Raw genomic sequence first — 24,878 nt, forward strand, 5'->3', positions numbered from 1 at the left:
ATCTAACATTTCAGAGTTGTATTAAACATCATGTTTCATATCATGGGCGAAACAATATACTCTGTTATGTCCATGGTACTGTTCATGTCTATAGGCGATGGTTGTCACTTTCCATCAGGTGGATCGTCAGCTGGTTTGCCATTCTAAGTTGTATATATATAACATTGGTAACGGTATTTATATACATAGAAATCATTTTCAATACATCTACGATTGGTTCTTAAATTATTTATACTAATATTTGTATCCAATATAATCCAAAGTATCAGGAAGCTAAAATGGTAGTGGATCTGTCTTTGAAACTCAAAAAACCGACACCCAATGTAGAGAAATGTTTCTTGTGTTAGTATAAATTCGGTGTAAGTTAATCGCACTAGATAGAGCGATGTTCTTAGATTAATTGCAAGAAGTCAATGGAAGCATGTTGGCCAGGAGGCGTCATAAATGGTGAAAATGATGAGGATAAAAAAATACCCTTACTCCTTCAACTATAACAGGATATAGTAAAGATTGAAAAAAATGCTTCATACGGTACTAGAAACATAAAATATAGCGATATTCCATTACTGGATATCAATGATGACGCAAAATATTACCAATAGTGTAAGTACTTTAATAAGTATCACACTAGATTTGGAATTTTTCACAAGTATCACGAAATAACTGTTAAGTGCAAAATAATATATCACTAATACGACGTTTCTTCACACAGACCGCTACAAAGTAACAAGCACAAAATAGCAGAATACTGCATGAGTAAACACTGACCAACATAATTACAATTCACACTTCACTTTCAACAGCAAATAATAGTTAGTGTGATATTAGGCTTTAATGAAAATCACTACCAATGATTTTGTCTTTAGTGAAAACACAGTATTAATAAAAAAATAATTTCACTTTATGATAATGAATTAACAGTAGCAAAGATTACCATGTTTATTTTCACGCAAAAAGTGTGCGTAGTAACAATCTCTTCTATACGATCCTTCGATCCGAGCTGAGCCACTTGCGCGCATGCCACAAATTGCTCGTGCTGCGAACAAAAAGCGCCAATGGTTAATAGTTGTTCTCCAAGAGATGTACAGCAGTAAAACATTCCGATGCAATCGAGATGTAATAAATAATTGTTTGTTAAGTTGTCTTAATATTTTGTATCGACGCGTATCCAACACTATGGACAAGTATTCAATGTTTTTATACGACTTGGAATGGCAAACTAGGTGATGACGCGTCTTATAGAATGTAAGGAGTAAGGAGTATCCCAAAGGAGACTATATACAAGTCACCTGCATGGGTACTTCTATCCCATTCATGCTGCATGCATCATAAACAGCTGTGCTTATATGATTGTGTTTGTCATATAAATATAAAGATCATATTGTGTAATATATGTACCCGGGGGGAAAAGGGATTATTAGTAATGGAGACTGAGAATCCCATTGCTAGCAATATACCTCCTCGCGGTTCCCCCATGAAACTATCATGGTTAATTCCTGATGAATTCATCATGATGGGCTAACTGGCCTGTTTTCATTCTCATCTATGACCCTTCACTGGTGCTCCGCCAGCGTATCCCGTTAGCGCAGGCGGGGTTACCATACCATTTTCACCCATAAAAAAATAAAATATATATGTACCTTGGTGCAATGACATTCCAGAAGACAAAGATTTTTATTTAAATAATATTTGATATAGAATTTAAAGTAAAGACCGCAATAATCAAAAATACAAATGTAATTGAACAACTCTTCAAGCTACATGGTGTGCATTTCCTCAGCAACGTATAAAGAATAATCGCCGTGAAGTTCCGACATAGAATAGGCCATCCTATCCTTTCCTGTGGGTGTCGTAAGAGGCAATCAAGGGAACTTGATGGCCGAGGGATGAACAGCAGTATCCCTCTTAAAACGTCACCAAATTCTAATTGCGGTTGCCAACTCGCCTGCCAACTAGCGTGGCAACTACTGGCATATTCCCCTTATGGGGAGGCTTATGTTCCGTAGTGGACATTTAACGGCTGGTATGATGACGACGATCTCTGTACATAGAAAATAAACTGGGAATACTAGAAAACACTAGGTGTCCTGTCGTATAAGGAGGTCAAAGATATGGCCTGGGATAGAGCTGGCTGGAAGAAAATGCATGAATTAGTTGTACCGACAAGAGGAAACTATTAAATGAAAAGAAGAAGACCAGATACCATTTTAATCCACGGTATTGTTTACTTGGCAAGCCAAGTCAAGCGAGGCAATTACTGGTAAAACTCCCCTTCTGGGGAAGGCTTATGTTCAGCAATGGACAGTAAGGGCTGATATGACGATATAATGATTGTTTACTTACATATATATAAATGGTAGTGAAAGTTTACCGCCGGTAGGCTTATGGTTTGTTTTTATTGTCTAGAGAACATATTCAGAGGAAGATCTCTACTTATCTACGGGTAGACAATTCTATATTGTTTCTTACATTCAGAACACATCATGTAAGGTATGAAGGGTATCATGGGCGGTACAATATACTCTGCTATGTCATGTGTATAAGTGACGGCTACCACTTGATATCAGGTGGACCGTTACCTACTTTGCTATTCTAAGATGTATAAAAAAATGTATGCGTTCTGGTTTGTAAGAGAAACAGTAGTGAAATTATTGATCACTTAGGATCTTAAATTTAAAGATCGCACAGTTGATACGTTTATAAGCTATCGCAGAATACGGTGGCCCCTTATAGGGTATACGCTCATTGAGGAAAATAACAAACAGAAAAGTATAATTGAATGGAGTATTTCTTCTTACTGAAGTTGGTTAAAAAAGAAATTTTCAAATTGGTTTAGAACCATTTAGAACCAAATTATGAGGTAACAAACATATAGAATACAACCGAATTGAAAATCTTTTTGAAGTTTTAAAATTTAAGAAAATAAAACAAGTAGACGTTAACAAAATCATTAAAAACTAACATAAGATGAAGTTCCATGGAAAATCATGACAAGAATAGTGAATTACAAAACGACTTTTGACAGTCTAAGTATAGCCACCGAATTCGTAAATTTCATTAAATTTAAACTATCAGAATTATGAAATTAAATATATCAAACAAATTAGGCGTAGTCGGACACGTGGTCATACATTCATAAAATACTTCTTTCTTCGGCATTTGATTAAAAATGTCATGCAAAAAGTTTAGAAATCTCTCGAAACGGTCAGATGGACAGCGAGACGCACCGGCGCGTTTTTCGTCGCGCGCGATGCGAACTAATCGCGCATAGGCGTTTCTAGCGGATTACTTTAATCAATATTGATGTGTACTCACTTTTTTTGTACGACCGGCGTCGAAGAAATGAAACGAATGTCGAAACGAATAAAAAAAACAATGCCGGGTGTAAATTAAAAGATGCTTGTGCGCAACGGTATTGTCATGTTACTATTTGTATTTTTAACTGGTTACAAGAAGTTGGCTCTCAGTTGGATTGTCGGTATATGTCACGCGTCAATTGTGAACCGATTTTGATGGGTCTTTTTTAATTGAATTTGTTTACTGCCGTGTTGGTTTTCGTATCAGGGACGGCTTTAACCTATCAAGTGCCTTTGGACAAGTTCTTAATGGTGGTCCCCTGATGTCAAAAAAATTTTCAATATCTTTCATTAATGTGCTCTCGACAGGGGGGAAAGGGATTGCTAGTAATGAGGCCCCATTACTAGCAATATACCCTCTCAGGTCGACCTCTACGCGGTTCCCCCTGGAAACCATCATGGTTAATTCTTGCCATATTTATCATGGTGGGCCAACTGACCTGCATTCATTCTCACCTATGATCTTTCACTGGTGCCCCGTCGGTGTATACCGATAGCGCGGGCGTGGTTACCATTCCATTTTCATCCATTAAAAAAATGTGTCCCCGACCAAACTGATGACGGTGAAGGCCTTGTTGCCTCCTTTGAAGGCAATGAAGAAACGCTCATCTGCCTTTTCCCCCTCTCGCCATCAATTCATCAATGTATTTAAAGAATATTTACTTTTCACTGCATCTCTTAGGTGTTCCGACCGACCGAACCGACCTCATTCTTTTGTTTTAATACTCGTAGATTTAATATATGGTAAAAATATTTAAGATTTTAATCCAGAGTTATTGTAATTATGATAAAATGAAATTAATTCCTTTGTTCGATCACTTGAAATACTTCGCTATATTTCTTCAAACAGCAGTACCCACTCTATGAATTAGACAATACTGCAACAGTACTATACTTATACAAGTTTCTACAACTATCTACGATCCTGAACTAACGCAATCTCCACTAGACTCGTGGCCGTCCTAATTTTTCCATAATGACATAATGCGCTTGCCAAGCCGCGCTGGTGCGGAGATGTTTCAATTAAATTGGTAGTGCTCTACTGTTATTACTGGTCTTCTTTTGCCATTAAACCGATGCCCGGGTACATCGCGGCTGTCTAATAACACGGCTCGGTTGGCTAGATGCGCCTCCTCGTTCAATCAGGGTAAACGTTATTGAACATTAATTGAGGATGCATCCATATGGATGCAGGCTACACAGCCTCATATCAGTTTTAATATCATAACTTTTTTCATGGAAAATTGTTGCGTTGCAAAGGATGTGTCGTGTACTTTGGTTCTAGTTTTTTCTCGAATTCTCTTATACGAACTGGTTCGTACAATGTATAGGTGATTCATAAGTGAAGGCTATACTCGTATATCATTTTAGTGCGTAAGAACACGGTTGGGCGCTGTCTTGTCGCCGGTGTTAGTTTCACAGTGTCATGTACTTTTAATATGCATGCAGGATACAGTGGGCATTAATAAATTTGCACAAAAATGCTATTTATGGCGCTTGACGGAAACGCGTTAGGTTCGTTATAGAGTGTATTAAATCAGTTGCACCAGTAGTTTGACTCCTTCGGGGAAATGATGACATTGAATTATTCAAACGGCTGACTTTCATTATCGGCCGCCATTGATCTTCGGGTGAACATCTATTGTGAGAGCTTCGAGTTATTATGTACATATGAGTGATACAATGTATTGCTACTGACAGAAGCTTAATTAACCCATTTGTTTTACATTGTTGCTGTAAATTGTATTTGAAGAGGTATGAATCAAAATCCTAAGGCACTACACACACTAGTGTGTGGAGTGTCTTAGGATTTTTGCCTAGAGATTTCATAATGTATTAACCATCAAGTAATTATAAAAAAAGAAAAAAAAAATGCATTTAGTACAAGTATAAAAAAATTTCGACATTGAAATTGGGACAATAGCGATGAATCACTTCAGAACTGCTCCATCTATTTGACGATTTTTTTTTTGTTATTTGTAATTATTAGTTCAATAGGTTAGCATAAAAGAAAATGTTTGAAAAATCGAAAGTGAAAAATGTATTTTACAAATATATCAAAAACTCTCATTTTCTTCACACTCGTATGACGCTGGAGAAGGTTGTCATTTAGAATCGTAATGAAATAAGAATTGAATCGAATTGAAATGTTACAAGCATCCATAGGCTACAGTGACCGTTTACCACTATAGGCGACGGTTACCACTTTCCATCAGGTGGGACGTAATATTGTTTGCCATTCTAAGTTGCATGAAAAAATCACCAGACAATAATTTAAGTTTTACCTGAATATTTAAAACTAATAAAATTATTTTCTACTTTCAGGTAAATACATAAAGTGGACCTTCACGTACAGAGTGCGCAGCATTATTTCAAGTACTTTCTTTTTTTTATCATCATTATCATATCAGCTTTAAACTGTCCACTGCTGGACATAAGCCTCTCCCAGTTTTGCCACTAGATTAGCAATCGCAGTTAGGCCTTGGATGTTTTATGTGGGACGCTGCTGGCCATTCCTTATCCTCTCTTAGTTGCCTCTTATGACACCCACGGAAAAGGAAGGGGTAGTCCATTCTAAGTCCGAAATACACGGGGATATATTATGTACTACGAATACTTATCGCTCAGCATTTTCCGCCTAAATTTGTAACATACTGAAACTGTATGAAACTATACCGTAGCGTACGTCATACTGAACCTACTAACCTAAATTATAATTTAATTATATATTATAATTTACCAGAGGGAGACTTTGTACAAAAGTCGTCTGCTTGGGTACCTCTGTCCCATTCGTGTTTCAACCGTAAAGCAGTTGTGTTTGCATGACTGTGTTTCGGTTTAAAGGGATATGGCGTAAATTTACTGGGTACAGAGGAATAATATGTGTTTCGGTTTGAAGGGTGCGATATGGCGTGAATTTACAGGGTACAGAGGAATAACACCTGAGTCCTCAGGCATGGCAACGCATGGGGGGTATCATGGGCGAAACAGTACACTCTGTTATGTCCATGACACTGCTCGTGTCTATAGGCGACGGTTACCGCTTTTCATCAGGTAGGCTATCAGCTTGTTTGCCATTCTTAGTTGTATAAAAAAAATACTCCCTTTAGAATTAGAATTAAAAGGTAAAATTGCATAAAAAAATGTCTCTACTGTAATTTTACTTTTTCCCCCTTCACTTCGGCCACAGACAATATAATACTATACCTTCAGGTGTCCCGTCACCCGTATCAAATATCGAGGACGTGACACCTAGTTTGTCTAAGTGTACCAAATTGGGGGAAAAGTAGAACCTAAATTATACAAATAAGTAACATTGTGGATATAAACATAAAATATAATTTTCTTAAAAAATATCACGCAAAATGTAAATTCAATGTGGTTGTCTTTTTTTAATGGATGATCATGGAATAGTTACCCCGCCTCCGCTATCGGTATACACTGGTCAGCTACCAGTGAGGGATAATAGATGATGATGAAGCAGGTCAGTTGGTCCCTCGTGGTGAATTCAACAATACATCAAACTCGTCAATACTCAAAATAGTTTCCAGGGTGAACTGCGTGGAGGTCGACCCTAAGGGGTACATTGCTGGCAATGGGATTGCTAATCTCCATTATTAACAATTCTTTCTCCCCTCAATATGGTTGTTAAAAAGCATGAATATTACCGTGTGGTCCCGGCGTAGAATTGCCACCCCTTCCTTTCCCGTGGATGTCGTAAGAGGTGACTAAAGAAACTTAAAGGTCGAGATATGAGCAGCAATGACTTATTAAATAATCACCAAAGCCTATCTACTGTTGCCAAACCCCTCAACCAGGGGAGACATATGTTCAGTAATGTACAATTAAAGTAATAATGGTGCCCCTTCGAACACTGTGTCTTATCACAACACAATGCCGCATGCTACCGTATGGATGTCCATACGGTTATTCGGAGTACAAATTCGTGCTAGCCGGCGAACTGGGATAACAACAGGCATTGTACGGCGCCGCAACAAGTCATCGTTCTCTTATTTATAGCGGCATTATCACGTCCGCGAGTAAATATACGCTCAAATATTAACGTGTGTACTGAAACGAAGCTGTATGTAAACACTGTCTTTGTACGGTATTAAATATTGTCTATGGATGTACTAACTGGATATAGACAATGTTACATATAATATAGCTTTATGGGTGTGATCCCTTTGCTTGCTTGTTTAAAAAAGGTGAATTTTCACAACGTAATTTTTTTCTATTTTATAATATTATCGTGGATATTTGTTTAAATATGGCGTTAGAATGAAAGTTTCTTTGTTTATCCATACAAACGAATAGTGAAATAACTTTATTTTATGTTAAATATAATAAAAAAAAAAACTATTAGTTTAAAGTGTTGTGTTTCTAATGAAGGCCGCAAAGATTTTTAAGAGATGGTATTATAATCATTATCTTTTGCAATAATTTCAAAATAAAAAAAAATCTTCTACTATCTAGAAATAGTATTAAAATATATTGGCATACACAAATTTTTTTTTAATTTAGAATTCATAGAATCGTAATATCTTTTAGGCACTACTTTGTCTGATGTTGGTTCGTCTGATATTGTATATATGTATAATGTAGGCATTATGAGTGTTATATGTATGTTATATTATTTTTAAATTACAGTTTTAATTGTTCATTACGTTGCACCGTCAATTATGTTTTCTGTTATTCCGCCATTTACTCTATCTAGGTGTATTAAAGTTTAATAAATAAATAAATATTACAATAAATTATTTAATAATTGAAAAATTTCCAAGCGGACGAGTTGTGAACCAGCATTGTCTGCGCCTTCAAATATCTAGTGTTGTATGTATACTGTATCGAACGTTATCGACAATCGCCCGCTATCGACTATTGTCGGACGATACTATAACTCATCTCGAGTTGTTTATCGACTATTATCTCGTAGTAACTGAGACGACACAGTAGCTCCGGGCCTTACAACGGGTCTCAACGGCTTGACATGAAAATTATAAGGAAAAATGCGCGGGTAACTTACAATTTGTGTCACCCTCGCTGTACAACGCCTATTTTAAGGCTAAATTAGAATGATTTCAGCTTAAATGTTAGTTATAGACTATTTCCTTTTCTTTTGTATAAAATATAGAAGCACCTATTTGTGTATTTTTTAAAGACATTCTATGTAGTTTGACGCTGTAATGAAAATCACCGCTCTTGCATATTAGAACTCTTTATTTTAAAATCCAAATCCACTATTACAGATTTTCATCATGTTGCGTAGTAGTTCGTTTTCTCTATATGGTTTTACCTATCCACTATAATCATGTTGTCTATGACAGATAAGACCAGTCAGATAATGTGAGAAGTATGTACATTAAGCTGAAAAAATATTTTTTTTTTTTTATACAACTTATAATGGCAAACAAGCTGACGGCCCACCTGATGGAAACTGATAACCGTCGCTTATAGACATGAGCAATACCATGGACATAACAGAGTACACTGTTTCGCCCATGATACCCCCCATCGTTGCCTTTCCTGAGGACTCAGTAAAATAACGCCACATCCCACGCATCAAACCGAAACACAGCCATGCAAACACAACTGCTTCACGGTTGAAACACGAATAGGATAGAAGTATCCAAGCAGTGGCGGTCTTCCACCGTGCGTTTTTCAAGGCACTTTCTTCCATGCACAACCACTTTTTGGAATCAACTTCCAGCAGCAATATTTCCGAACCGATACGACAACATAACCTTCAAGAAAAGAGCATATTCCTTTTTAAAAGGCCGGCAGCACACCTGCAATGCCGTTAGTGTTGTGGGTGATCATGGGCGGTGGTAGTCACTTACCACCAGGTGAGCCGCCTGCTCGTTTGCCTTCTGTGTTGTTAAAAAAAATACAATAAGAAATGCAACCGAATTGGGAACCTCGTTGTTTTTGAAGTCAAAAAAAAAACTCAATATCACATATATATTTGTAAAAATTACGCTAATGTATATTAGTAAAAATTATATTGAGTCATTTGACATTAAATTAAACATTAAACAGTTAAATACTTTCCTGCTTGAAACAGTCGTCATTACAAAGAAAATGTGAGACATTAGCGAACGAGGAACATTGGTTTTATTAGCGTAATGCGTAAATAAATAATGGATGTAATGTTTTATTTGATACAGGATACAATTACCTTGAAACGTACGCAATTAAGCAATATTCCGTGTTTATAAAATTATATGTTATTTGCTTGAGTATGATGTACTGATACATCCGCTGTAATACTCAGTATTTATATAATTTTCTATATTATCCCTACGAATGTCATAATATCTAGATTATATATAGTATATAGACAGAATAAATATATAGCTGTAATAAGGTATTGTCCGTTTGCAGAGGCTTTGTCTACGTAAATGTGTTCACGCAGAAAAAAAAAGTGCCTAAACTGTTTGTAAGCGTAACGAGAGTGTATTGAAAGATATTTTAGATCAATAATTCGATCCTAAAATAACTTTTTTTTTTTGTCTTTTTTAATATATATATATTCTTTATTGAACTAAAACATACAGTAACAACAATAAGTTAATAAGTTAATAACAATATTAGCATTAGAGATTTTTTCCAGTCAACCTAACACAGTGGCAAGGAGTAGTGAGTGGGCAGTGGTAGTACAGAAGTTTTAACAGAAGTTAAAATAAATATTTACATATATATATATATATATATATATATATATAAACCTACACTATCTATCTATCTTATTTAAGAGCTGCGCTCAAACCTACATAAATAAGCAATATTTTTTCCTCCTTTGTTTCTTTTATCCTCCATTCTTTCTTTCCTATATAATATTTTTTGTGTGATAACTCCTAAAATTATATGTTATATTGCAAATATGTTGTGCAAGTATACAATTTACATATTTTGTCTGCTTAAAAATGCTCATGTTCTGCATAGACATTACAATGCGCTTTTCGACCGACTTTAAAAAATAAGAAGGTTCTCAAAGTAAATTGTATCTTTTTTTATATTTGTTACATCATTACTCTGTTATTTATTAAAAAAGATGTAGATTATTTTTGTCTGAATATATTATATATTCAGATTCCCTTTGCTCCTTTTTGCCACGACTGTAATCGGTGTTCTTTTTAGAACAAAATCCTCAATAATATCAAATTCGCTGATTTATTTACAGACAATCCTAAATTAACATGTACATGAATAAAAACTAGGAGCGGATAGCTCCTAAATACCAATATTTACAAGTAACATTACATAGAAATAAAACAGCGGGGTCTGTTCTAAAGCGCTATCTTTTAAGCTTATCTCATAAATTAAAATTTCAATTGGATATTAAAGTGAAATTAAGATCTGAACTAATGTGAATGTGAAAAAGACTCTATTTTCCGCGCTTAGCCTCTCATTTGGGCCGTTGTGCGTAAGATCTGAACTAATAATATTATTTATTTTTGAAACTTATGTTAATTTGTTAATGATATCTGATATATACATATATATATATATATCAGATATCATTTCACAGTATATTTATGAAGTTGCTATGTTTGTCGTTTGCGACAATTAATTTCATTACTTTCGAAAGTCTTGTTTAGTACCGAAAACGCTTTACGTCTTAACGTCTTTTTTAATAAATTTTAGTCAAAATTATTATAAATATTTATTTATACGATGGTCCATAAAATAATACTTTCGGGGAACTATGAGATTAATTTTTTTATGAATTTTTGAGGTATTATTTTTTTTATAGGGTGATAATAAAATGGCAACCCCGCTTGCACTATCAGGATACACTGTACTATGAGCAGGGAACTGAGGGATGATAGTTGAGGTTTGAAAAGGCAGGTCAGTTAGCCCTAGAATTAACCATGATGGTTTCTAGGGGGAACCGCGTAAAGGTCAATCTGATAGATTGTATTGCTAGTAACGGGTCAATTAGACCTCATTACTAACAATCCCTTTCCCCCCTTTGAGATAAATTTAGAATAGTACCTCAGAGTCGACTGCAATGTCTAGATACAATTATCGTTATCGCAATAGAAATTAATAAAGGCGAATATCGGCAATGGTCAAAGCGCTCGTAAACAAACAATGAGACGTCAATATTAGTCCATTAAAGTCATTCGACATACATTAATGACTACGCTAGGGTTGTTAATGTCTGTTGATACAACGTTGATGAGTTATGAGCCCGTAAACAGACTGCCACGCGTCACCGCGGCTAGTGATGGGACGGTATGATCGATGGCATGTCGATACACACGATGGATGGATGTACCGTGGACGTTGCGTCAGGATAGAGGTGATATATCGATAAAATTAATGCGAGATTTTACAGTAAGATTATTAATAGATTTTTATCAAAATACAGTTTCATTTTTTAATTAATGTAATCAGTAACTAGAAATGAATGTTAGTGAGGTAAATACTGTACACACCCTTCGATAAGATTTGGAATAAATACGCTTAAGATCCGACGAACCATATTAAATGTTTTACAAATGCAGGTAAAATGTGCGTAAGTTTAAATTTAAAATAATGTAGTCGTAATTAGATTTTTATTCTCGCGTATAGTGTAATTATATTTCATATATTGTCTTCGACTTTTAATCCTAAAAATTCTAAAGTTTTCAGCACAATGATGAAATAAAATTATCTAATGTTTAAAGATTATATTACTTAGTATCTAGCTACATTCCTTATCCTAATATTTCTATGAATATTACCAGAGCAATTTGTCCTGTAGTTATAGCAATTGGTTTAATACTCCAATACAATTAATCATTCAGTACATATGACAAATCGCAATAAAAATAAATTTATTATTGATTATAAAAATAATAAGTATAGTAATGTAATATTCATTATTGTTATAATGTATAAAATACCTTTCAAGCGAGTTTACTATCATTTTAAGAAAGGGCGATATTCCATTGACATAGCCTTTTAAAATAGACAGAATATTTAAATTAAATTTTTAATTATAATAATAATTACATTAGAATTAGATCCATCATTATCACCATATCAGCAGTTAACCGTCCACTGTTGAATATACGTCTCCCTTTATTGGGCGATTTTGCTACTAATTGCTACGCTTGGCAGACGGAGTGGCAACCACAGTTACCTTTTGGTGATATTTTAAGACAGACGCTGCTGTCCATCCCTCGACCATTAAGTTCCCTTAATCGCTTTTTAGGACAACTACAGCTTTCCCGTACGGGAAAGGAAGGGATGGTCTATTCTATGCCAGGACCATACGGCATTAAAATCGGTTTCTTATCTGAACTAATGTTATAAAGCGAAAATAACTGAACCTTCGTTTGTAATGGATAAACTCATAAAATACTTAAACGATTTAAAAAAATCCTTCCTAAAATTAAAAATGTTCAAAAATACCGTACGAAGCCACAGTGACTCGCTAATATAAAATATTTTTGTAATTAATAATATTCATTTGTTTATCTCACAACTAAGTAAAATGAGACACTTGAACTAATACCATAGAAACTAAAAAGTTGTGAAGAACTGGTACCTGAACTGGGTACCCGAAGAACCCGTACCATAAGTCACCAGGCTACCATTAGTAATAAAAATGTCAAAATAAAATATTGCTGATGATGATATAAAATACTTCTGCTGCTGTTAGCAAACAAATCTTTACATAATATATGCTCGTAAACTTTACTTAGCTCTGGACGTCTATAAATCACACGGTCGCCATTCAAGGACGTGGCAGATATCGAATTCCAGTTTCAGTTCGTAGAGTCCGAACACAAAATAACTACATGTCTTTAAATCCACGCAGACGCAGTCACGGGTACTGCTAGTGATAATATACCGATAATATATAGTAGGTAATTGAATGGAAGTAAATAAATCTTGGGGACAGCTGCCGAGCGACCTGTGTCTTATTATAACGTGTTACAGGCTGATCTTGATAGAGGTTTTAGTATTACACTAGCTAAAGGATTCAATTACTCATAGCTTATCTGACAATTTCTGATCGGTTGCTGTTGATAAAGTTGCATAATAATATTATATATAATAATATATAAAAATCTTTTAAATGCTTAACTCTGCGCTCGGAGATATTAATTGTGGTTAGATATTAATAAATGTACGTCTGAGTCAAGTGTTTTTAAATTTTATTAAGGTTATTATAATAATTATCATCATCATATCAGCCGTTGACTGTTCACTGCTGAGCATAAGCCGCCACCTATCGGTGGATTTTGCCAGTAGTTGTCACGTTTGGCGGGTGGGTCAGCAACCGCAGTCAAACTTTAATGATGTTTTAAGAGGGACGTTGCTGCTTATTACTCAGCCATTAATTCCTTAATCGCGTCATACGACACCCACAGGAAAGGAAGGAGTGGCCCATTTATGGCAGGGCCATACGGGCAATAATAATTGTAGATTTATAAATAGTTATATCATTTAGCAAAGAGGAAAACACTACTATTTGGAAATGAATTTCTAAAAAGTGTTGTGTGATTTGGAAAATTTACTCATATTTTATGTACAAACCTTAGAGATTAAAAGTCAAATTATAAGTTATAAAATACTTCCAGGTACCTGCAATATTAATACATATTAAAAAAATTAAGTACCACATAATTTTTCAAATTATTATTATTAAATATTATAATGCAGTATGGAGTTCTTCAAAAAAAGGTGTATTAAGATTTCTACAGAGTCGGCAACGCCTACGCGATACCCATAATATTGCAGACGTCTAAAGGATTACAGTGACTGTTTACAATTCCTATAGCTTATGGACAGTATGCCTGTTTACCACTTCTGTAGTATAAATAATGTAATTATTATAATAATTTACCACTTAAATTTTTCAATAGTTATTTGACAAAAACAATATTTAGCGTTTTATTTAATCATTTATAAATTCATATTGGATTTATAAATCTTCGTAATATTTCATTTTGATAAACAATCGTATTCTATTCTAATACCATGTTTAATACAAAATACATTGTAATCAGCCTCAAAACAATACACAAAAGCTAGAATCCCGCAAAGTGCCCATTATAGGTATCTAAATTATCGATACAATCGCATCACTATCAAGCCAACACTAAAGCACCATTGTCCCCGCATATTATCACTTCATTTGGCATACACAGGTAATTTATTGGGACAATAGATAGATTTAAAGGTGTCCAACAATGGAATAGTATTTCACCATAGATTTATAGGGAATCCGTGAGATAGTGGGCCAGTTTTGTACGTGCATTTGTGATAAATTGTTCATGCGATCGACTATGCAATGTAGGTGTTACGATAATTTAGTATTTGGTATCGATAATATTGTTTTGGACATTACTTAAATAGTCATGTACTGGAGTCTTTAGAGAATGCAATGTATGATTTATAATGTTTTAAGTTTACAAACCAACTTAATCTGAGTTAGAGCGGTGAGTTCGCACTATGTATTTGTTAAAATATTTATTGTATTTATTTTACATAGAGTGCATAAAAAAGATTTTTTTTTATGACACAGGGGGCAAACGAACACGTGTCTTACCTGATGGTAAGTAACTACCGCCTACAGCAACGAATAGGCCACCCCTTCCTTTTCCGTGGGTGTCATAAGAGGCGACTAAGCAAAGGCGAGGGATGGGCAGCAGCGTCTCTTTTAAAATATCTCCAAAGCATAATTGCGGTTGCTAATTAGCCCGCCAAGCGTGTCAACTACTGGCAAAATTTCCCAAGGTGGAGTCTTATGTTCTACAGTGGACAGTTAAAGGCTTATATGATGATAATGAGTAAAGATATAACGTCTAGACATGAAATTTCGTATAAATTTACGGTAGACAACCGACTTTACACTCATGCCTTCTCTGTTCTTTCTTAAATTTAATTTAAATTCTTAAATTTTTGTATTCAACATGAACCATAGACAAAAAATACTTTTTTACACTTGTACCTCTAGTTATTTGTGACCAAATTTATAAGACGTATTATCTATCTACATTACAGTTGCCATTTTAAATAATGACCCAACTACTGTATTCCCTTTTAAATGGCCGCATCACAAAAACCGGCACCATAAAGATGACCCGAGGCGGATACAAATAAGAGCTCGTGTAAAAAATTTGTCAAGTGCAGTTGGAACTTGCTTTTTGACGGTTCCGTATCGTAAAACTAAATAGCAAACAAACCGTAAAAGAAAAAAATCTATTTTGGTAACCGATTTAATCAAATTGAGGATTGAAATGAAATCAGCAAACGAATCTATCAATAGAATCGTTTCGGTCAGAAGGTATATAAGAAGGCACAAAACAGTACAAAGAAACAGTGTGATTAGAAAAAAATGTGGACTGAAAAACGATGTAGTGACAAAAATCGAAAAGAGAATGTTGCGTTGGTTTGGCCATTTGGAGAGTATGAATGAAAGGAGAATTACGAAAGAGATTTATCGAGCAAGAATGAATGGAGATGTCGGTAGGGGCCGCCCTAGACGAACATATGTCGACCAAATTGGCGAAGTGCTGAAGAAAGGCCAAATTGAAAGTACGCGTAACTGGCGAGCGTGTATGAAAAAATTAATGAATGTGGAAGAAGCGAAAGAAGTTTCTTTGAATCGAAGCATTTGGCTAAACCGTTAACTGTCCACTGCTGAACAAAGCCTCTCCCATAAGGGATTTTACCAGTAGTAGTCACGCTTGGCAGGCGGGTTGGCAACCGCAGTTTGGCTTTTGGTGATGTTTTAAGAGGGACGCTGCTGCCCATACCTCCATCGGGAAAGGAAGAGATGGCCTATTCTATGCTGGGACCTATACGACTATATATGACATACTTCTTAATAATTCTGTTTATATTAAATTTGATTTTTTAAGATAGGATTGACTACACTTGGGCACGAAAGTTCTAGAGGAATAATTTGCACCAATAACGCAAGGGAATACGGAACCCTAAAATGTAAGCAACAAACGGTAGACATTTAAACAGAAGCTTTTATAACTGTTGCGATAAAAACATCCTAGCATTATAGTATCTAAGTGAAATGTATTTTTTTTTTAATGTTTCGACACAGGCCAAAGAACTTCGACACTGATAAAAATTAAAAGGTATTTAATAGCAAATAATGTTTTACATGCTATCATCTAGATCATTAATAATGTACTAGTTTTAACCTGCGGCTTTGTCTGCGTGACGGTGATACAAAGTAATCTATTTTCGTCTCAGTTATAAATGATAAATGTATATCAAATTTTATGGTAATTATTTGAGCCTTTATAAGGCTTCAAAAAATAATAAACAAGCTTAGGTATTTACATATTTATAATATTTGTAAAATAACATAGTGTTCTTATAATATTAGCAGCTAGATTTTTTTTTTCTTAATGGATGAGAACGGAATGGTGTCCTGGTAGGGGGAAAGGGATTGTTAGTAATGGAAACTAAGAATCTCATTATTAGCAATATACCCAATCAGGTCGACCTCCTCGCGGTTCCCCCTGGAAATTATCATGGTTAATTCCTGATAAATTCATCATGATGGGCTAACTGGTCTGTTTTCATTCTCATCGGTCACCCTTCACTAGTGCCCTGCCAGCGTATCCCGTTAGCGCAGGCGGGGTTAACATTCCATTTTCACCAATCAAAAAAATAATGGTATCCTGGTATCCGCCCATTCTATCGGTATACGCTGGCGGGGCACCAGTTAGAGATGATAGGTGAAGATGAGAGCAGGTTAGTTAGCCCATCGTAACAAATTCCATAAGAATTAACTACAACGGTTTCCAGGGGGAACCGCGTAAAGGTCGACCTAATGTTATATATTGCTGGCAATGGGGCCGTTATACTTCATTATTAAAAATCCCTTCCCCCACTAGATTGATATTAGCAGATATCTGTCCAACGCTAAACATAAGCCTACCCCTGAGGGAGTTTGCCAGCGAATTTACAATTGCCACGCTTGGCAATTAGTAGTTATTGTAAATAATCATTGTTTGAGTTTTCGTATAACACCTGAGACCTAATCGTAATAAAAAAGATCAAATGACACTAGATAAATGTGCTCAAATTTAATATTAAATAAATAGATATTATCTTCCCATTGCTTGGTATGGGGTATTCATCATAGAAAAATGGTATGGACCTATTATTACCATGGTGACCTGGCGTAAGGTTTCATTTTTGATAGCATTTATCAAAATGTAACTTAATCAACGACACCTGATTTTATGCGATTCATTATAATTCTTTTCCATAAAAAAAATATTCAACCTATCTTACTAATATAATAAAATTTGTAGCTAAAAAAATTTCTGTACATGGGAGAAATTTGAAAAAAAATTGAAAGCGAAATATAAATTTCATTTCAATTATACTAACCCAACTAATTTCAAGTTTATATAAATTTAGATTATTACAAAGTGCTGAAGATTTTCTTCTACCCGCCATATTAGTTAGAAACACTATATTATATACTATTAAAGGCAATAGAAACTAATACGATAATTATTAGAAATTTATTCTGTCCGTCCGTCCGATCAACTGGATGATTGTTCCTGTATCACGCAAAAACTGCTGCACCAAATTGGAGGCAGTTTTCACTTTTATATTTCTAAATGTCTAATTTAAAATATGGTATATATTTTATCTTGATGCGCCATCTAGAAGTAGTATATTCATGGTTTTAGCACTTCTAAAATCCACGTGTACATAGTTGCATACGGAAAGTTACTTTATAATAATATTTACTAATCAATTCCAAGTATTCTCTTATGAATAACTGATATAAACATCCTCCTTTCACTTGCTAAATCAAGTTGATGGACACCTATGTTTCTATGTACGTACGTATGTCTAGAGCTTAGTTATGAGTTGACGGCAGTTGATAGCTGGTAGAAGTAAATAAAGTAAGGTAGATCAATGTCACCTAGATGGAGTATTTTTCTACAAAAACCACATAATTCTTTTTTCGAAAGGCGTGCTGTTAATTGTAATATTGGAAATTTTTTTTCAGGCTCGCGCTCGCTTATAGCTGCTCATGATTAAGGGCCTCGAATTGATTCCGAAAGTAGTTGAACTTTCTCGATGTAATTACATACACGTAAGTTAAACTGATAGTTCATCATATAGCCTTTAATTGTCTACTGCTGAACATAAGCCTCCCCCTTGGGGGGTTTTGCTAATAGTTGTTACGCTTAGCAGGTGGATTGGTAACCGCAGTTAGGCTTTGTTTTAAGAGGGACATTGCTGCTCATCCCTCGCCCTCCTTAGTTGCCTCTTACAATACCTACGGGAAAAAGGGGTGCCCTAATCTATGCCTGGAACACACAGCAAATATTATATCAAAATTTAAAATTCTCGTAAAATTTTAATAATAAAATATAAGAAAATTAATATTCTTTACTATTATGATACTAAATGAATTTAGCATAATATTTCATTTTTTAAATAAATTGAGATAAATTCTAGCTAAATTAGGCCAGGACATGTTTTTAATGTGGTCATACATGCAATTAGTACATATATTTCAGATTGTATGTCTATTTATTAATCTATGTAATTCGCAGTTAACAGAATTCCTTTCTAATCTCAATGTAGAAGATGAGCCTTGCAAACTAAATCGATCAATGCCTATCAGAGATAACATCTATAAATATGTCTTATCATTATGCGGACTGCACTCGACAAGTCTATACAAAGTGAAATAAACTTTGATGCGGTGATTATAAAGTCTAAATTGTAATGACGGTGTGTAATGCAAGAAATCCCGCAAATACTTCGGGTTAGTAAACAGGTTAAACTTAATATCATCTATAACAAACGCTACCATAACGAAGAAGTGCCGTGCATCGCAAATTACATCTACAGGCGTAAATGGCGTCGCTTAAGAATACTCAGGTGCACATTATAAGAGGGTGGCGTAAGTGATGAGATCGAGGGGGAAAGGGATTATTAGTAGTGGAGACTGAGAATCCCATTGCTAGCAATATACCCAACCAGATCGACCTCCTCGCGGTTGCCCGTGGAAACTATCATGGTTAATTCCTGACGAATTCATCATGATGGGCTAACTGACCTGTTTTCATTGTCATCTATCACCCTTCACTGGTGCTCCGCCAGCGTATCCCGTTAGCACAGGCGGAGTTACCATACCATTTTCACCAATCAAAAAAAAAAGCCCGTCTTATGGTAAACGGTCAAACTGCAACACTAGGGGTGTCACGTGTGCATTGCTGATACTGAAGAAACCTTAATATGACTTGAAGAGCCTCATATTATGGTTTCTAGTCTACATTATTCCAGAGGGAGACTTTGTACAAAATTCGGCTGCTTGGTTACCTGTGTCCCATTCATGTTCCTGCCATGAAGCAGTTGTGTTTGCATTGCTGTGTTTCGGATTTAAGGATGGGATGTGGCAATGAAATTACAGAATACAGAGCCATAACACCTTAGCCCTCACGAATGGCAACTCATGAAGGGTATCATGGGCTATACAGTATACTCTGTTATGTCCATGGTACTGCTCATGTCTATAGGCGACGGTTACCACTTTCCATCAGGTGGGCCGTCAGCTTGTTTGCCATTCTAAGTTGCATAAAAAAATCTTGCATATGAGATCAGATATATATGTAGTATATCTTATAATTTATTAGTGTAATAATTAATTAGTGTATTAGAATACACTGACAAGAATTTGTATTTATTTTAAAAATCCAAACGTTATGTAGTTTGGAGAGGCAACTACATTATCTCTCTTCTGGCCATTTTTGTATCTAGGCCCAAAAAGGCCTAGATACAAAAATGGCTAACGGAAAGTGAATAATATTTTTTATTAGCTGGTCTTGTGTTATATTAAGTTAGAATAAAACTTAACTATATACCCCATCCAAATCTATCCAGCTGTTAAGGCGCGATTAAGTTACAAACATACAAACATCGTTACTAAAAATATTACAACACCCGTTATCGTGTTAGTAATATGAACTACCAGTTCCATTGCTAGCAATATATCCTGTCAGGTAGACCTCCACCTGGTCCTCCCTGGAAACCATTGTGCTGAATTCCAAGTGTATCTATCACGGTGGACTAACTGAGCTGCCTTTTCATTTTCACTTATCAGCCCTCACTGGTGCTCCTCCAGCGTATACCGTTAGCGCAGGTGGGGTCATCATTCCATTATCATCCATAAAAAAAGCACCCTTCACCTGACCAATAGAACGGAAAACTTCTCAGAGATCGCTGTGAACAAAAAAGAACTTTAAAAAGATTAAATAAAAAAAAAGGGTATTGAGAAAATACCTTCCATACATCAGTGTATCATGTAACGATAATTTTATAATTGCTTTAATTTTCAATTAACGGAAAAATACATAAAACATCTACACACAATACGTGGTCGCGGGAAAATCTCGAGTCTAATCACTTGGTCCGCGCACACAAATCGGCGCACGCGCACTCCCCCCCATTATAGCGATTTGCGACACCTCCCACTTATTAAGAGGAAGGTAGATCCCTCTATTCCCCCTCTGTTGGGCAAAAGCAGAGAGGCGTAACGAGGTGAGCAGCAATCAGTGTGAAACGTGGTATTAGCTATATTTTAGCATGTTAATGCAACGCGATTATGGTAGTACGGTTTATGCTTAATCGAGCGAGCGATCTGCGTTTCGCATGATGTTGATTGCGAACGACGAGAGATATTAAGATAATTATCTATAAAGTTCCACGTGATGAAATAGAATACGTTTTAAGTTCGTTTGTCTGAATAGCTTTCACTTGATTGTATCATCAAGCAGTTTAGTGATTTCAGTGTATTTCTTCTTGTGATTGTTTTATATTAGTGGTTTTATATAATATAAAGATTTTTTTTAAATCAAACACAAATAACGTATATAATATATAGAGACTAGTTTTACCCGCAACTTTGTCTGCGTGATCGATATATGTTTACTGAACGGGATAAAAAGCACTCTATTTCCTTCTTCGTCCTATTATAGCACATATATATCAAATTTTGTAACGATTGATTAAGCTGTTATGGCGCTATAAGGTAACAAACAAACAAACATACAAATTTTCACATTTATAATATTTGTAATATAATATAATAATAAATACACTATATTTTAATAAGGATTTTTTTTAAATATTGATATTTAAATGGGTAAATGAATTCGGCTGAAATTAAAAACAGAAATTATACTTGACTAAAACATATATACATTGTTAAGCTAAATTCTACGAGGAAAGTTGCCGTTCCTAACTAGTTTACGATATATTAAGCGACCTTCTTACGATATAGATTAATAAAATTAAAACTAGTGTGATAATAACGTCTGAATTAACCAGTTTCATATAACTAGATACAAGCTCCTTTACATAGATAAAATTATATATAGATGTCGCGAGTGTAGGTACATATTTCACGTGACAATTTTTAGCTTTGTAAGAAACTATAAATATATGTTCGGTAACTTTTGGGATTTTCATGGCTGTATAGGCTTGATGTACATAAATAACAAATTCAAAGAGTTTTACCATAATACTCTCCATGAAGAATCATAGATGATGACTACTTGGCGCATTTAAATATAAGAATAAATGAAAGGTACTAAGAAATCATTAGATGTTGATTCGGAACATTTTTACGAAATGTTCCACGTACATTACATTTTCATACAAACTTACACCAAAGTCATACAATGCAATTCGGTTTACACCTTTAAAATTTTGTGTGTCAATTGAAATTTTAGAATAATCTTCTTGTGATGAGAAACACTATTAACAAACCTAATTAAACCAAGTAACGGCGGTAGGTCCATCCCTTGCCACTTTATATTAACATATTAACACACACAGTGGTATCAATTGATAAATGCTTGCCGTAATAACTGTTAATTGACCACTGCTGAATATAGGCCTCACGCTGTTGCGGGATTATGCCCGTAATTGCCACGTTTGGCAGGCAGATTAGCAACTGCATTTAGAAACGCTGCTACCTATCCTTGAAAATTAAATTTCCTTAGTCATCTCTTACGACACCTGCAAGAAAAGGAGGGATGGTCCGTTCTGTGTTGGGATCATACGGTAATTGTGAATGTGTACTGTGATAAGATATTATTTATCCCGATAAAAAATAAATGAACTCACTAGATGGCGCCAGAAGACAGAATAACATTTTAGCCAGTGACGGATAAACTAGTTTCATATAAATTTATGCACCAGCGTCATCTAATCTATCTAATGTCTGTGGTACCCACAACTTCAATTCTAGACGCCATTGATCGCGTAATATCATAGAAGCACGTCAAAATTAACCAGTTTCCTATTCTGTCGGTAGCCTGCGCATGTCAGACATGAGCCTACATTACCGGCCTCTAGTGTGTCAGTGCGTGAAATAATTTCCTATACTCTCGGGCGTGGGTAATTTCATTTAATTAAGTAGAACAAGCCAGGGCCGGCGATAATTTTGTTGCCTATAATTATGGCCACTGGTTTTCATCAGATCTATGTACGTATAAGCGTGTAAATTGTAGTAGTTATATTATTGTGAGGATATATAATTATATGACTAACTGTATCTATCACCTGTGAGACATTGTACTCTACAAATGCAACTTTTTTTCTCTTTCTCTATTAAAACCTTATTAACACGTTGCACCCGACGCCGTTCCCTGGGGACAGACAGCGAACTTTTCGTGTGGCCGGCGCCGGTCTCTAGGGACCGGCAGCGAACTTTCCGTGTGGCCAGCGTCAGTCCCTGGGGACCGGCACTAGAATTTTCCCTGTTGCCAGCGTCGGTCCCTAGGGACCGGCACTAGAATTTTCGTTTGGCTGGCGTCGGTTTGTGGGACCGACAGTATTAAAGTTAAAAAATAAAATTAGTCTCAATGAAATGTGATCAAATTTATTGAAACATTCTAAACTAAAATGCGGTTTATCTTTACACATATTACAATACGTAACAACTTTTTTGGTAATATTTGTAGCTGTATTTCGTCCAAAACGTCCAAAATAGCGCGACAAAGAATTCCTTATTTCATTAGTAGGTACTAAAGTAATTTCTTGGCGATAGCATACAATATTGTATCTCTCGCCGGCTACCGGCTGAACGGAAAGGACAGCAAATACGGCGCCGGGCTCAAAGGGTTTATAAGAACATTAAAGAAAAATAGCGAAATTCGCGTATTTTAATAAATCAGAAATTAAATGAAGACAACGGCTGTATAGGCTTAGTCCTTTTGCCTATCTTATTGATAGAGAAAACTGAAAAAAAAAGGAATAAAAAAAAGACAATAGATGAATTGAATAACAAAAGTGCATGATATTAGTCAATCATAGACGGTCATTATAACGACTATATATTTACACATAGCTCATTTAATTAAATACACATAATGTTAACAGAGATTTAAAAGAGTAACTGTTGAGTTACTTGCGGACTCTTAACAGGTTATCAGTTGTAACTTTCTGAACCCTGTATTCATAAAAAAAATAAAGAGTATCTATCTATCTATAAATAGAAACTGTAATACAAAAATAAACAATTTCTTATACGGTACTACGGTACATTTTTGAGTAATTTACAAAGCTGCAGGTCATAGATAGTGTTTATCATCATCATCATCACCATACTAGCCTTTAATTGTCTATTGCTGAACATAAGTCAACTACTGGCAAAATCCCCAAGGACTTTAGGGGTTTTGCCAGTAATTTACTTGTTTGGTAACCGTCTTACTGTCCGGCTCGACCCACTGAAACTGCGTAGAAATGTTGCATCTCTGTGCATCTTCGACCGAATTTATCATGAGGAGTGCTCTGAAGAATTGATACCTGCTGCTGATTTTCACCATCGCATACAACCCGCCATAAACTAAAATTTCATCCCAACCATCAGGACGAGTGGCGGTCCTCCACCGTGTGTTTTTCAAGGCACTTTCTCCCGTGCACAACCTCTCTTTGGAATCAACTTCCAGCAGCAGTATTTCCGAACCGATACGACAACATAATCTTTAAGAAAAAAGCATATTCCTTTTTAAAAGGCCGACAGCACACCTGCAATGCCTTTAGTGTTGTGGGTGACCATGGGCGGCGGTAGTCACTAACCATCAGGTGAGCTGCATGCTCGTTTGCCCACTGTGTTGTAAAAAAAACCGCAGTTAGGCTTTAGAGATGTTTTAAAACGCCGCTGCTGCTCATTCCTCAGCCTCTCTTAATCGCCTCTTACGACACCTATGAGAAAGGAAGGGGTGGCCTATTCTATTCTGGGACCGCACGGCCAAGCTAGTGTTTATACATGATTTAAATCCATTATTCTTGGATCAGCAATTCATTCCATTAGCGGCGAAGAATTTGTATTCATTAGTCCCAGCGGGGTAGCGTTTAGTTGGATGGTTAAAATCACAATTAAAATTTATGTGCGCGATTTAATTATTATAGGATCGGTGGTGACCACAGTCACATGGGAATTTGCTCATGAATATCCAATAGGTACAGTCGACCGGTCCAAACTGGACGTTTAAAGGAGACGACCGGGAC

This window comes from Galleria mellonella, unplaced genomic scaffold (genome assembly GCF_026898425.1).
Source record: "Galleria mellonella isolate WM207_F2 unplaced genomic scaffold, CSIRO_AGI_GalMel_v1 utg139, whole genome shotgun sequence".
Lineage (NCBI taxonomy): Eukaryota > Metazoa > Arthropoda > Insecta > Lepidoptera > Pyralidae > Galleria > Galleria mellonella.